This window comes from Chinchilla lanigera, unplaced genomic scaffold, assembly GCF_000276665.1.
Source record: "Chinchilla lanigera isolate Chin_1 unplaced genomic scaffold, ChiLan1.0 scaffold00036, whole genome shotgun sequence".
In the NCBI taxonomy this organism is placed as follows: Eukaryota; Metazoa; Chordata; class Mammalia; order Rodentia; family Chinchillidae; genus Chinchilla; species Chinchilla lanigera.
The window spans coordinates 1,517,166-1,533,938 of NW_004955437.1; positions in this window are offsets into that span (position 1 = coordinate 1,517,166).

Below are 16,773 nucleotides of genomic sequence, written 5' to 3' on the forward strand. Positions count from 1 at the left end.
GCAGATGGTCAAAACCAAGGGATGCCAGGTCCCCAGATACGGTGCCCCACAGCTCGGCCCTGAAGTTGGTCCCTGGTGCACAGCTGCTCTGCGATTTAGCGCAGGCGCTGACCAACGCTCAGGAGAGGAGCCGAGAGAAGTGGGGGGGGGGGGCAGGAGAGTGTAGGGGAATCTCCAAAATGAGAGTCCTGGAGAGGCGACTCCCTCACTGCAGGAGCAGCTCACAAAGGCTCTGTCACCCTGGAGCTGTGCGTGTGTGACACACCCACGTGACCCACCCTAAGCAGCACAGCAAAGGTTTGAAGAACTGAATCAGGATTTAACACTGTTTACAGCTATGCAAATTGGAAAGCTTCCATTTTTTTAATTGGCCAATTTGTTCTCTAGTTCATTGCTGTTTTTATCTTTATAGTTTATTGCATTATTTTGCTCAGTTGCTCTTTTTCCCCCCCGCAAGTTTTGAGGGATAGTTTTAGGTCAGTTACCTTTGAAGTATTTGAAATATATTTGAAACCATAAAATTCTTTTAAAGTACCACTCTGTCTATACCCACAAAATTTAGTATGCCACGTTTTTACCACTGTACCCTTCTACCCTCCATTCCTGGAAGGGATTTGTAACATCTCCAGAGGTGGACACAGTTTACAGAGGAAGAACAAACAGGGGCAGAGGGAAAATTAGGTTAAGAAAATACATGAAGCCGAACACTAAAACTAATATACAACACTGAGTGTCTTAAAAGAAGTGGTGTGGTGCTGGCTTGTAAAATCAGATCGAAAATATTCAGGCACTGCGCAAGGCAACCTACCCACGCTCAGTACTAGCCATGCAGGAAGTATTTACACCCCAGAAATCAGCAAGGCTACGAGTCAGGACTCTTGTTTTTTGCCTAGACAGGCCGTTTAATAGGACATGTATGTTTCAACCAGCTACCAGTGGGAAAACCCAGCTAGCCGAGCCACAAGATAGTAAAAGTAAAGAAGAAACTAAAACTAGGTGCAAAACATGACCTCCCAACACACACACACAGGCATGCACATAAAAATATATATAATGGATTTGTTTTTGAGACAGGGACTCTCTGTGCAGTTTAGGCTGGCCTTCAACTCACTATGTAGCCCAGGCTGGTCTCCAACTCGCGGTGATCTTCTTGCCTCAGTCTTCCAAGTGCTGGGATTACAGGCGCGCACCACCATGCCCTGCGTATAATGGATTCTTAAGTCACACAGAACGTTCACTACTTTATTCCATAAAGCAAACTCCAGTAAACAGAAAACTCTAGTAAATGTCAAAGTGTCAGTATTTTGGAGACTACAGAGTCCACTGAAAAAAATGTATGCACACTTCAAGAAAAGAAAAACTTGTATAAATATTTTAATACTAAGTTTATTGAGACATCATGAGATTAATACAAGTTACCTTTGACCTCTACAATCACAAAAGGTGCTCACAGTGGTGGATGAGCTTCCAGACATTTATTAGTGCTGCAAACTGCTGCTTGGGTAACCTTGGTGCACATGCATTTTCACTTTCATCTCTAAAAGCCGACAGCGTAGTGGGTTTTCCGTGTTATACAACATCCTTTAGGGTCCCTCATATGAGGGTAACGCCATCTGTTGAAAAAACATCATAATATTTTCCTTTTCCTGAAGTGTATATACATTTTTTGTCAGACTTTGTGTTTATGTTCTGCACCTACACCATAATAAAATTAGAACTTGGTAATGAAAAGATATCTAAAATTCTCATGATTTATAAATTAATAAAATATTGGTATGTAACATAAATTTAAACCATAAAAAAAAATGATCTTATTTGGAGCCAGGTGATAAAAATGTTGCTTGTTAAATTTTGTTGGATACAAGTAAAGCAGGTACTTTGAAAGAATTTTATGGCCTCAAGTACATTCACTAGAACAAGAAAAGTTAAAAAACAAATTACTTAAAATTATTCTTAAAAGTTTTGGGGATAAAAGGAGACATTGAGCAAATTGAGAAATAAGGAAAGAAGAAATAAGGAAAGAAATTATAGAGATAAAAATAGCAATGAAATAGAGAACCAAAACAAGGCAGAAAAGACTCACAAACCAAAAAACTACCTCTTAAAAATATTTTTACAACTTGCAAACTTGAAACAAAATTGATCAGGCATGAAAGGGAGAAAAATATAAGAAGCAAAATAAAGAATGAAAAAGAGAAACCAAGGGTGGAGGTGCAAACCTGGAATCCCAGCACTCTCAGAGGCTGAGGCAGGAGGCTTCCACATTTGAGTCCAGTCTGGGCAACTTAGTGAGATTATGTCTCAAAATTTAAAAAGAGCTGAAGATCTATCTCAGTGTAAAGGCTTTGCATTCAATCCCTAGTACTACTGGGGCACAGAGAAGAAAAGGGAATAGCTGCAGATAAAACAGAGATACAACCATTAAAAAAGGTATATGAATAAATCTAATAGATTTGAAAACTTATGTGAGATAGGTAAACTACATTAATTTATCAAAGTCTTTAAAATGTTATATATATGCATATATAATTTTTATATAAAACATACATAACAAACATATTCATATGTATACAACTCGACTATACAATAAACATTGTAAAAACAGGAAAAGTTGTCAGTGGCCTCTAATAAATAGTTATTTTTTTAAGAAGTCCAAATGGTCTCACAGATGAGTAACATCAGTCATTCAAGGAACACTCAATGCCTATCTTACAGTTTCCAGAAAACAGAAAAAAGTTAGCTGCCTGGCCAACCATCTCAGGCTTGTGTAATCTTGATTCCAAATTGAGGTATGGAAAATTCAGGGAAAGAAAGTAATAGGCCCATTTCACCTTGCACACAGATAGGGAAAACCGTTATGCTGAATTCAATAGTGTCAATGATATAATACATTAAGATCAAATAGGAAATCCTGAAATGCCAAGATTATTCAGGGTAATAAAGTGTATTGCTAAAATGCACCATATATATAGATTGAAAAAGCAGTCATCTGCTTTTCTCAGTTGATTATTAAAGGCATTTCATAAAGTGTGTCTATTCATGAATCTTGAAAAACAGGTATGGAGCCAGGAATCAAGTAAAACTTTTTTTTAAGTTTTGGTAAGAGTTCTATTCCAGAAATATCTATGGCAGTGTGCACAATGGGAAAATCTTACTTCATGTCTCATGCTGTAAAATGTTGGCCAGAAAGTAGGGGTAAAAGAACCCCACTCTACTGCCGGTGAAAATGGAAGAGATGCAGCCATTCTGGAGAGAATTTCGTGGCTCTTGATCAAAATGTGTGCACAAACACCCTACATGTGTCCTGGGCATGTGTCCCCCTCCTTCTAACTGTCCCGTAGGTCCCCAAGGAGACCTGTGTGAGCACATACTTCCTTCCTGGAGGAAGGAACTCTAGGTGATCCTCATCTATGCCCAGAGAAAGCAGGGAAAGGTTGTGAACGCATAACCTGGAGAACTAACAGAAAGGGCATTAAATGCACACACAGGGAACAGAAGATTATGGAAAACAACCCCACGGGGGCCACTGCTCCAACAGACCTGAGCCCTGAGATGTGAAATGGGAACACAAAAGCAGACACAGGGAAGTCTGGGATCACAAATTACCAGCCCCCCGAACATCCTCTCTGGCAGGAGACCCCGGTATCAGTTATCTGTTGCTGTGTAACAAATGGTGCTGAAATTCAGCAGCTCAGTGTAGCCCATATTTCCCATTTGGCATCACTGAGGCCAAGGGGAAGTTTTAATATGGACTAGTATTTGATAAGACGTTATCAACTTTAACTAACCAGGGAGTGCTGGTGGCATTGTGATCACACAGGAGAAATGTCCTTGGCCTTCAAATATATGTGATGAGGTGTTTAGAGGCAAAATGTCACACTGTCCACAGATTATCCTCAAACCATTCCACAAAACAGTTCCCCAACACTAAGTGGATAAATAAAATATAATGTATTCATACAACAGAATACATGTAAGCCATGAAAAGTAATGATCCGCTGATAACGCAACAACAGAGGGAGTCTTGTAGAAAAAAATATTGAGTGAAGAGACCAGATACACAATATACGGTACGTATTTCAGTTATCTATTGCTGTCAGCAAATCACCCCCAAACTTAGTCGCTTAAAACAAAAGCACCCATTTAATTAACTCTTGTAAGTCTGTGAGTCAACCAGGCTCTAAGAAGCAGCGCTGTAACCCACGAAGCCTTTAGTCCCAGCGGCCACTCCAACAGGGTGTAGTGCGTGGACACTGGTCAGGTTTTGGGGGTGTCCGTAGATTTGGATCCCTTCAGCTTACTGTGGAATTTCCTCCCCCTCCCTAGAGTGGAAATCACAAAACTCACTTCCCCTGGCCGTCTTTGAAGTTAGGTCTCAAATACAGCAACTGAGTTTTGTTAGTCAAGTTCATCCACCTGAAAGTCCAGTTCAAAAATGAGGAAGCAGGATCTAGGCTGAGGCCGTTTTGTTGGCAGAGGCCAGTGGGAAAAAAAGAAGCGGCCCCTGGCTTTGGGGAAGCAGTGGCAAAAAGGCGGAGCTCCGCGAACAGAAGCGGCTTAGCAGGTGTCCGTGCAGGAAAGCCCTGTGCCAGCAAAAGAGCAAGCGACGACATGTAGAGCCTCAGGTGTAGCAGGCAGGGGTGCGTCCCTCAGACCACTCTGCCACGGGTCGGGGCTTCACCTATGCAAGAGGCGCCTCTAGTCCATTGTTCCAGCGCTTCCGCTCCAAAAGCGTCATTCGGAGAGAAATGTATTTGTTAGACTTTGCAATGCTGTATCAGGCTCGGTAATGAGGGAAACAGAAGAACATGACAGACTTGATTCAGTGGGTATTTGCAAAACACAGATAGGGGCCGGAGATATGGCTCAGCGGTACAGGCGCCTGCCTGGCAAGTGCAAAGTCCTGAGTTCAATTCCTGGTACGAAAAAAAAAAAAAGATAAACGGGAGACCTTGAAAATGGTTAATGTACTATAGGGGAGTAAAATCATAGCCTTGGTGTCATCTCCATTACCAGAGATAAAGCACAGTCCACCGTTCCTTACCGTATTTCCACCAACCAACCTCTAATTCTGGAGGGCCCAGGGCCAGTGGAATGGGCTCTTCTGGGGCAAGTTACACTCCCCGAACGCGAAGGTGATCACCAGGCAGGGTCATGAGAAAATGTTCCAAGATGATGTTAAATAATCAAGCAAGTACCATTTTGCCTTCTCTCTAATTTGGGACATTTTCCCCACACAATCCCATCCTTAAAGTCTAGAGTCAAGCACAGAACAGTTTCAGAAGCGTTCTAGTCCAGTCTCATGAATGTGATAGTCTCTTGTACTTGGCCCCTTTTGAGATTTAAATGTAAAGAGTTTCCTGTTGTACAGCTGCTGAAGCAGAGGTCTTACGATTTTAGGGTTAGAAAGCTCACACTTTCCTAGAGGAAGTGAGCCTGTAGAGACAAGATTTCAATCATTTCTATCTTAGCAAAGATTTCTTCCTTGGAGGAAGGGGACTGAATGCAGGGCTTCCTGCGTCTCAAGGATGATTTCTACGTGAGCTACACCCTCCACCCGCCAGGAATCTGGTTACTGCCACTCAGCAGCTTAATTATCCTGAAAACTCTCTGTGACTTTCTGAATTTTGCTTGCAGTCTCTGCTTATGGAGGGAAGCCTGTTCTCACTGAGTTGCCCAGCCCACCGATAATCCTGGCTGGCTGGAAGGAACGGCTTTTCCTCCTGTCAGGTGGGGGCCCTGCATTCTACCATGACTGTGTAAGCTTTGTGTCTGCACGTGAACTACAGTTCTCTTTCATAATTTCATGCCCCAGTAAATGAAGTTTTCCTTTACATACGGCATTTCTGTCTTTCTGGAAGGCATGTCAGCACAAGCCCAGCGAGCAGTAACTCACCTGTGCGTAGGGGTTCCCGCAAGCCACGTGAGTACGTTCCACAAGGCCTATAGGTAATGCATCTCCAGCTTACCTTCCCCTTAGCAAAATCCCCACCCGGAATGCCATGGCTGCTCCGGGGCCGCCAGACACCAGGGGAAGTGGGGCAGAGGGGATGCCAGAAGGGAAAGACACCACAGCCTTACAAACAATGGCTAAAATACTTTTTGTACATTTTATAAAAGCGTGAGACTTTGTGAACACACTGCTGGCTTCCCTCCGAGGGCCTTGGCGGGGTCGGCGCGACAGAGGCCCTGCAGCTTTGGGTTCCTTGGCGACACTGTGCCTGGATCTGTGGATGCGGGTGCTCTGGTTGCGGGCGGTCAGCAGCTGGACAGTTCCCTCCGGTCGTCCGCGCTCCTCGGCTTCTTCAGGGTCCCCTTTATGTGTCTTAGGCGCAGCTCCAAGGTAAGGGGCCTCGTGTTAAGCTCCGCTTCCTCTGAGTGGTGGCGTTTCATTCCATGAACACCATTATTTAGATCATTTTCCATGCAGATAAATACACAGTGCTGCAAAGAATAGCCTTGCCCAGTTGTCTCTCTCTTAACACTTGTGAGAATGAGTCCGTAAGATAAATTCTTAGACGTGTGATTTTTGGGTCACAGAGGATGTCTGGTTAAAATTTTGATGGATATGGTCAACTGCTGTCCTTGGAGCTGGGAGAACTTAGCAGCAGGTATGAGAGGGGACGAGACTGTGGGTTAGCAAACATCACTGGTTCTTGCAACTTTAGGTAAAAAATGGTACCGCGCTAGAGTTTTAACTTGCATTTCTCTTACAAGGATGAAGTGAAGCATCTTTTCCTATTTCAAGAACCATTTCTAGTTCCTTTTTGGTGAGTGTTTATATCCTTCATCCCTCTTTCTGTGGAGTTGGTGATCTCCTTATTCCTTCGTAAGAGCCATTTAATATTAAGGAAATTAGGCCTTTGTCTATGATATACTTGATAAATATGTTTTCCAAGCTTTCAACTTGTTTGTTGACTATGTTTATGATGCTCATATTTCCATGTGAAAAATTCTGTATTTATGTAACTGAATTTATTAAATAATTTTAAAATAAGAAAGATTGCTAGTACTATCGTGGTTATAGATTTGTACATGGAAACCGATTATTGAACCATTGAATATTACTACATTGTCATAAAAACATAAAGCAGCTCATAAAAGCCACCTTGCATGATATTTGCAGTAAGTAACCACACATCAGATTTTCTGGAGATCCATCTCATATTCTATCAGTAATGCTACCTACGAAAATATTTTTGTTTGTGGATGTATGGAGGGTATAAAAAGCAAAAATTTACTCAGTGACCTTTAAAAAAATAGCTGAGATTTTCCTAAGCTGAAAATATTTGAAAGGCACTGGTCAGAATCCCAATTAATCACACCACAATTATCCCTAATTTCTCTGAAATATTTAAACATTGTCATCTACACTAAGATTTACTAAGGATATTTTTTCCTAAAAACAAGTTCCACTGGAAAAAAGATACCATTCAAAGAACACTTGGCTTCAATTTCCACAAGCACAGGCTAAAGTTGAGAGTTACAGATAGATAAAGCAAGAAGAAAATAAAGTGGTGTCCTCATATTTTCATCAGAAGATCATAATCTAGACATTTTAAATAGTATCTACAATAAATCATTATGATTAAATGTTCATTAACGGGTTTACCCAGTCTTATTTCTTGTTCCATATACAATCGCTAAGATATATTTTACATGGAAAAACTAAATCCAGAAAGGTTGACCTCCTGTTATTTGGCCAGGTTTTGCACGTTGTGCGTTTGATACGCAGGATCGCCCTTTTGATAGTACAGAAGTAATCTAAAATTTGTAAAACGTGCTAAACACGCCTAATTACTTGGGGCTTCCTCCTAAAAGAGTAAACTTTTGGCGCCACCTAGTGGTCAGGTGGTCCGTGACCACCTACTGAGATGTAGGAGTGTAGACAATTTTGACAATTTTTGTATCCTGAACTCAGGATATACACTTGAGGAAGACAGTAAACACACACACACACACACACACACACACACACACACACACACACGCACACACCAGAAGAAACGTCACTTGATTAAAATAAGTGCACAGGTACGTAAATGTGACCAACCATTAGACTTTTTGCTATCTCAGTTAAAGTGACAAACATTTTTAAATAAAGAAGGGGCAATTACCAGAAGCTTTAGGTCTCTCAACATAAAAGGCTGTTATTTTTTTTAAACAATTTAAGAATAACAATGCAAGATATTAAGTGAGATAGTTCTATAAGAATCATCTGCTAACTGGCCAGTTTACACTAATGGAAAAACAAAAAAAAAAAAAAAAAAAAAACCTCCTTTTTCCATTTCTTTTTAAAAGCAGAGATTCCAAGCATGGCAGGGCACTCAGGAGGCTGAAACAGGACATTTGCAGTGAGTTTAAGGCCAGACTGGGCTATTTAGTGAGTTCAAGGCCAGCCTGTACTACAAAGCAAAACCCTGTCAAAAAAAGGAAATTTTGAAATGTTGAAAAGAATGTAACTAAGCCCAATGCTCTCCAGCATTTTCTCAAATTCACAAGCTCTAATAGCTTGTTGTGGGCATCTCTTGTGATAATTTAATTGGATTAAACACACGTGTTTAAATTTAGGTTTGCTTCCCACAAATTGACAATTCTCTACTTCTGACAAAAATAGGAGAATCTATTCAAGTTGTCAGCTAGCTCATCATTTAAAATAATTTTTATTATAGTCCACTGTGGTTTAGGAAATGTAATTCTGTAGACATTTCAGTTATTAAGCAAAATTATTTTGACAAAACTCTATTCATTCCTGTCTACTTATTTATATGCACAAAATTTCCAAGTGTTTACAAAAGGAAAATTCTAACAAAAATCACAAATTAGTGTTACATGAGTAGATTTTTAGCTAGTCTTACAATTTAAAAAGCGTAATTATATGATATGATGGACATGTTAACGTGCTTCACTAACCATTTACCATCTCTGTACATCCCATCTCATGATGTTGTATACCTTAAATGTGTAGAACAAAGTTGTTTTAATAAATATATAAATTATTATACTAATTCTAAAAGTATTAGTCATCCATAGATACATTAAATTAATTGGAGAAACCCCAACATATCTCCATTGTCAATAAATTTTTGCTTTTTATAGCAATTATTTATCAAAATTTGTAATGAATTTATACTGTCTCAGTCTATTGTAAACTCTCCCTAAATGAAATAACAGGTCAAAGAAAAGAAAGCGTTTTAGCTCTTAGAGCTTTATGGCCACAGAAATTTTAACTTGATACTGACTATGTTGCTGCAGAGAAGTATGATACGGTGGTTGTTACTGTTTGGGTCCAAAATACACCCCAAGCCAGGCATGATGCTGCACACCTGTAATCCACACACACAGTTCATGCCCAGCCTGGGCACTTAGCAACTTAAAGGGGTATTGTAATAAAAATAAGTAAATAAATAAGGGTTGGGGATGTAGCTCTGTGCAAAGGTCCTAGGCTCAATTCTCAGTACTGGAAAGAAAAAAGGTGTTCCCCCAAATGCATTCAGAGGTGGGGCTTTTGGAGGACGATGAGATCATGGGGCACTGCCATCAATGGATTGAATCCATCGGTGATTTCATAGCAGGATGTGCTGGAGGTGGGTCCTGGCTAGAGCGGGTGTCATGCGGCAGCATGACCTGGAAAGGTGTATCCTTGTCCCTGACGCCCCCTCCAGGCTGTGATGGGTTCAGCGGGTTTCCTCGGCCAGAGCCCGCGGATCCTGGACTGAAACCGTGAGTCAGAATAAATTCTTCCCACTGTGAATTGTGTGTGTCTGGTATTTTATCCCAGCCGTGGAAAAATGAACTAATACAATGATTGGCCAAAAATAGTTTTGCAGGTATAAATTTGGGATATAATTCTGGTAGAGAAGTTGCCTGTGAAATTTAGAAAAGAGAAACAACATAAAATGAAATTTATATTTATGAAGCAGATAATGGAATGCATAAAATATGTCATGCATTTTGTAAACGATGGAATAGTTTGGTTTCAAATTCCAATCTTGACCACAAACTTCTGTGTACTTAAACTTACGATAAAAATTGGCCATCAACTTCAAAATGTCGGAGAAGACTTCTGATCCCAAGAGAAAGTACAGATATACTTCTCTCCATTACCCCTGCTTAGCACAACTAACGACCTTGAACAATCTATATAAAACAAACATCAGAAGACCGAAAGGTGCAGAGAAGAAGACAGACTGGTTAGGGACTTCAGGACCCACAGAGCAACAGAAGGGTGAGTTCCTTGGTTTTTTCTTTGCCTCACTTATCTCAGATTTGAAACTGAAGAAGCCAGCGATCCAGAAACTGCTCTATTCCAAAGACCAAGGGAAAAAACTGACTCCATACTCACCAGTGAAAGCAAAAAATCTAGCCTTTCTTCTTTAGCAGTGTGTAATGAGAGAACCAGCACCACTCAGCATGCGCGCGCACGCACACACACACACACACACACACACACACACACACAATCAGAGAAAGTGAGCAAGGACTCAGGGGAAAGGAGTCCCCTGTCTCTACTTCCTGCAGTGTCGGTGCAGACCGAGGCTCCCTCTCCATCCACCCGAAATGAAATGTCTCTTCCTCTGCTGTGAGAGGCGGTGCCAAACAATGCTAGACAGGCAGCCAGGATTTCTACCAGCACCCAGAACTAACCAGCAACCACCCCAGACTTCTTCTCCTCATCCCTCCACCCCCTCTTCGTCCCTCTGGCAGCTGGAGTCAGGTCAGGAATAGTAATGGCGTTCTTACCCCAGCGCACTAGGGAGGGATCAGTGGACTCAGTGATGAGCCCAAACTCCCATCCCCGCTACCAGTAATGAGGACCTCTGTGGACCATGGAGGCTGAGTGCAGAACATGAGGAAGGTCGCCCACCACCATGCTGGAGTGGTGTCAGAAGGGACCAGCAAATACAAAGAGTAAGTCAGAGCCACAGCCTCATGACACAATGCCACGTCCTGGTGTCAGATGAAAAGCATTTGTCATATCCAGAACCAGGAATAGCTCAAACTGAATGAAAAAAACAAAGAAGGCAATAAATAGAAGCCAAAACCAAAACGAAAGAAAAGCTAGAATTATCTGATGAGGACTTTAAAGCCACCATGTCAGTCAGTTTTCTGACACTATAACAAATATCACATATACTCAGCATAAGAAGAGAAAAGGTCTACTTTGGTTCACAGTTCAAAGTTTCAGTCCATGACCAGTGGCCCCCCTGCTTCCAGCCTGTAGTAGAGCAGAGCCATTCAGTTCATGGCCAGAAAGCAAAAGGGTTAAGAAGATTCTGGACCCCACGATCCCTGGGACAGCCGCCACCAGTGGTCCTAAGACCTCCTGCCAGGCTCCACGTCTTCAGTTGCCCCCCCACTTCCCAAGGGCTCCAAGCTGGGACCAGGCCTTTACCACATGGATCTTTGGAGACACCTGAGATCCAAATTGTAGCATGTTTTTAATATTTTTACTAAATTCTGGTGGATCCTTTTAAAGTAAACGTAGGGTTTTAAGTTTATAAAATGTTACCTAGCTACAGCGTGTGCTTTCTGCCCTTACTGAAAGCAACAAAGAGCTTGCACAGACTTTAGAGAGCACAGAGGTTTGTTACTTTACAAAAACCTAGACTGATCCCTGCTGAGAGGATGATCATGCATCACTATTAAAATTACCGACCCTATGTGCACCCATGTTTATAGCAGCACAATTTGTCATAGCTAAATCTCGGAAACAACCAAAAGCCCAACAAACGAAGAAAGGACAAAAAAGATGTGGTATTTTTGTACAATGGAGTATTATTCAGCTATAAAGGAAGATAAGCTTGAGACATTTCTAGGGAAATGGATGCAACTTGAGACCATACTCATAAGTGAAATAAATCTGACTCATGTGTAAACATCATATTGTCTCCCTAGTATATGAAGCTGAAAGAGTAAATAAGGCCCAAAATGTACAATAGATACTGTAAAATGGGAGTAAACTACTCAAAAGGAAAGAGAACTGGAATGGGGGAAAAGAGAAAAGAAGGAAGGGAAAAGGAAAAAACATATATATACATACACACACACATAAGGTAGTTAAGATAAACTACTAATTGCTATTAGTTCACTGAAAAGAAAGGTTTATGCCTATATTGATAAATTTTTATGCCTCTATCTTGTAATATGAGTAACTGCTTTGAAGATAATAATATGCAATGTAGTAACTATTGTTTCTATTGTTTATTTTCCTTTTCTTTAAAATAAAAAAAGTAACTGTCCCTAAGTAGTGGTGTGGCCTTGGGCTCTTTGTTCAGCTTCTCTGGCTTTTCCTTGTCTGTGACAAGAGGGCCTGAGTCTGTACCTGAGACTGTGTCTCCCAGATTCAAATTTGTGCTAAACTGTCCAGCTCAGACGTCCCCACTGATTTATGCAGAAGATAATTTTGTCTACTTATGAACAGCTCTGCTTCATCAAACTTCTAATTTACCAAATGCTCATTGGTTTTAAACTTTATTAAATGGCTCCTGACAGAGTTCCTTTAAATGCTGAGATTTCTGAGTGCGTTTCGTCCATTTAGAAGATCTCTCACATATCCACTGTGACAAGTGAGCCCAGCGCCGGGTGCGGACCCAGGAAGATGAGGTAGATGTGTATGTGCTCGCGAAGCTTGTAGCTGTCTTTAAGTATAGTTCAAGTTTTTCAGGAATGTGGCCAACCCGTAACGCAGTGCAAAGAGACGCTTCCAATATCAAGAAGCACTGGTAAATGGAAATGAGTTCATGTATAAATCAATGAAACAATGAAATTTCAATCAATTATTTTACCTTTTTTCCAAGTAGACAAAAATAAGCATCCACCACATGAGCCTTAAATAAAATCATTGGCAAATTATAGCCTGTAGATGTCAGCAAATGCTTGTGAAGAGCAGGAAGACACTGTACCGGGAGGAAACAGTGTTTAAATAGTGATTTCTGTTTCTTCCCCCTCTGCATATGTTTCCATCTTGCATTCTCTATATCTGTCATAAAAATCCATAACACAAATCCAAAGCAAATGTTTTCTATTGTTTGCCCTATTTATTGAATATAGCTTCTTTCCTGAATTTCATTCAATTTATTGATGCCTGGGAGTCTCATTTTGTTATTTCTCTCTAAAAGTATTCTTTGGTCACAAGCAGACACATGGTTTGTTGTTGTTGTTAGTTTTTTGTTTGTTTTTGTTTGTTTATGTTCTGGGGATTGAACCCAGTGCTAATTTTCTTTAAATTTTATTTTGAGGCAGGGTCTCACTAAGTTACCCAAGCTGGGCTCGAACTCACTGTTCTCCTGCCTCTCTCCTTCAGACCGCTAGAATTACAGGCACACATACTGTTTTCTAAAGTACTGGTTTCCAAAGAGTGGTAGGCAAGCTGCAGAAAGATGCAAAAGATCTTTTGGAGTACAGGAAGGAAATATTAAAACTTCCATTTCTATTCAGCAACTTTAAGTTTTTCTATGTTATATGTATTATAGTGTAGATAATCAAATCATACTCTAGTACATGTGAGTAATTTATAAATAAACAGATGCAGATAAGTATTCACTTTTTTCTTTTAACTGAGAAAACTTTAGACTTCTTTAAAAGCTTCAACATCACAGCTGAAGTATCTGTATAATTAGGATGTATGTTCGTCCAGGGACCAATGCTCTTCCTCTAGCTACAAGACCTTGTACATATAAATGCTAACAAATATTTGTGGAACTCCACTGATAAACTACTTCATTCTTCAGACCATCCATCTAGTGATCATCTTTTGAATATGCTGTAAAGATATTTTCAGTAAAACTAAGAATATCTCAGAAATTTTTCATTAAAAATAAAGCTAAAAGAGGTAAAATGATGTTTTTTTTTTGTACCAGTAGAAAGATGTAATCAGAAGAAAACCTCCCACAGTAAATGTAGAGGTAGTACTGAAAGTATTAAAGCAACTAGAAAACACCAAAGTCACCAGCATCCTCATATCAAAGATATGCCCAATTCCCTGGGTCAGGTCATATTTGCTATAATTTTTCATTAATAATAAAAACTCACAACCCAACCATTTTACCCGTGCATCTGAAACTTTAGTACATCTGTGAATCATGAGGGAGTAGGCTTTAATGTAAGTTCTGAGGTCCCCAGCTGAGGGATTCTGGTTCAGCAGGTCTAGAAAATCACATTTTCATTAAGAACTCCGGAAGATTCTAGGTGGGCTGTCTGTGACAAAACCGTGAAGTAAACTTCCTGGAGGACACGTTCTGTCTTGCCAAGAGTTGTGAGAATTTGGTCACAGGTGGTCTAAAATCCCATCCCCCGGTCCATAACTCTGGCCAGCTGTGAGGAGACTGTGGAGGAGGTAACCACCGTCTCAGCTGAATGGATCCACACCACTCGAGATTGGGTATAGACTGTCATCAGACGCACCCATTGCGAGGTCAGTGGACCATTTCGTGGTACTTACTTGATAAACACTTGGCCAGGCCTGAGCCTCCTGGACCCCTGACCTACTCCATGTAACCTAGCTGCTCCTTTTTTATCCATGAGGCAGACGTCCACTGGCTCTCCTGACATCCCTAACAGATACAAACTTGAGGAATCACGGCGCAAGTTGAGATCCTCTGCTGTGAAAACAGCTGACTCCCCTCTCCCAAGAGCTTTGATAAACCACGCCCCTGGCCCGCCCCACCGGCCAAACTTCCTCTTGCAGTGGATTTCAGCACCGCCCACTCAGCTGTGTGAGCCAGAAAATCGGTTCTAATCAGTTTGCAGGTCCCATCAAGTCTACTTCAAAGGTCCTTTTGTTGATTTCCATCTTGCTGATTTCAACTGAGTCACTTCATTTGTTTTATTCCTTTTCTTTTGAATAGTGGCATATGTGCGTACTGAGTACAGTCATGAGTTCAACACTAGAGAAATGGGATCTGAAGGCGTCTTTTGCTAGGTATGTAAGAGAAATCGTGACGAATGAGTCAGCGGAGAGAAAGTAAAAGAAAAATAGAATCAAATATTTTGAGAATTCCAACCATTTTATTTCTATGATTTTGGTTCTAATTCCTTCTAGAGAAATTTGGATGCTGTGTCAGAATTTTGAGGCTTGCATCAAAGAACATCTTGATCTTCTAGTTGCTATTTATGTACTTATAGTACAATTTCAGCAAACGAAAGGAGGTTATTTTATAAAAAGAATAAAAAATTCAATGCCCACTCTACAAATCAGCCATGTCTTGATTTTAGATTAACAAACACACTTAAAGCCCTAATCAGCAGTAACCTGGTACCTAGTTTACCTAGAAAGAAGCAGTGTAGAAGGATGTAATGTATGCTACACAGCTTGTCAGCCTAATAGCATTGGAAACAACTTCATCAGGACTTTTTATAGAAGTCTGGTTGCTACCTCACAGTGGAATACACCTCATTGTAAGACAAGACCACAGGGGTGGATGGGAGACATCCCGGGAGCCACATCTTTTAAAAGCCTGAGAGTGCAGATTACAAGCTAAGGGGCACATTCTGTTTCAAGCACCATGCACAAAATCCAAGGCCTGTGTTCCCATACAAGTTCCATACAGGGAAATGCTTTGAGTTGATTTGGGACACTAAGGTAGCCATAACAGCACAACTAAAGACATTAGGAAAGAGGACTCCTGGAGCTACTTCAGAGGTGGCAAGAGCGATGGGATAAGTGTGTTCTAAGTGAGGGAGAGGGGTTTGAGGGGGATCAATGGTAATGTGTCTTCTGTGGTAAATTTTTTTAAAAAAATTAAACATAGACCATATTTTTATCATACCTTGTACATTTAAATTGTTGTTCAAAGGAGATGGAATAGTAAAGTCCTAGAATGCAAAGGTTCATACTAGAAATACTCTTGGAGGAAGTATTCAGATAAAAATGGAGTCAAATCCATCAAACGTTGCAACAGGAATATGGCAACATGGGTGACTTGTCAAATTCAGGACCATATGTATTTTCTAAGGGGCCAAATGTGAGTACACCTCCAGACCTAAAAATATACACTGGGTCTGAGAGAGTGGCTTGTGTATTCTTAGTATGCATGAGGCCCTGGGTCAATCCTCAGTACCACACACATACACATATATATATGGAGAGAGAGAGAGAGGGAGGGAGAGAATTGGCATTTGGTAAGGGAAAGAAAAAATCAAAGGGAACCTAAGTATTTTAAAGAACTTGTGAGCAAAATATAGATGTTAAAATATTTAAGAAATTTTTAAAAGGTAAATAACAAAAGTGTGTGTAAAGCCAGCTGGTTGGGAAGGCTGGGAGGACGGAAGAGGGAAAGAGGACTGCCAGTGCACTCAGGAATGTGGTTGATAAGGGGAAGGACTTCTAATGTTTTATAGCACAGCAAGTAACATGACCAGAAACCATGAATAACATATTTAATATAGGTAATAGGGGTTTTATTTATTTGTTTTTGCTTTTATAGTGCCAGGAATCAAACCCAGGGTCTTCTACAAGCTAGACAAGTGTTCTCCCCTAGAGCTACACTGCAGTCCCTTTGGGAGGATTTTGATTATACCCAGCCCAACATTTGAGACGAGGGATATGTCAACTACAATTTTATCTGATAATTACACAATATGTAAATGTATGGAAATATCACATTATACCCTATAAATATATATAATTATCATGAGCCAATTAAAAATTTAAAAATTAAAGACAATCATCATAAGAATCAGTAAGTACAATTTCTAATCAGTAGAAAAATTTTTATCTATCGAATAGAAAGCAAGAAAAAGGAAAAAACTGTACATTCAAAACAAAATGTG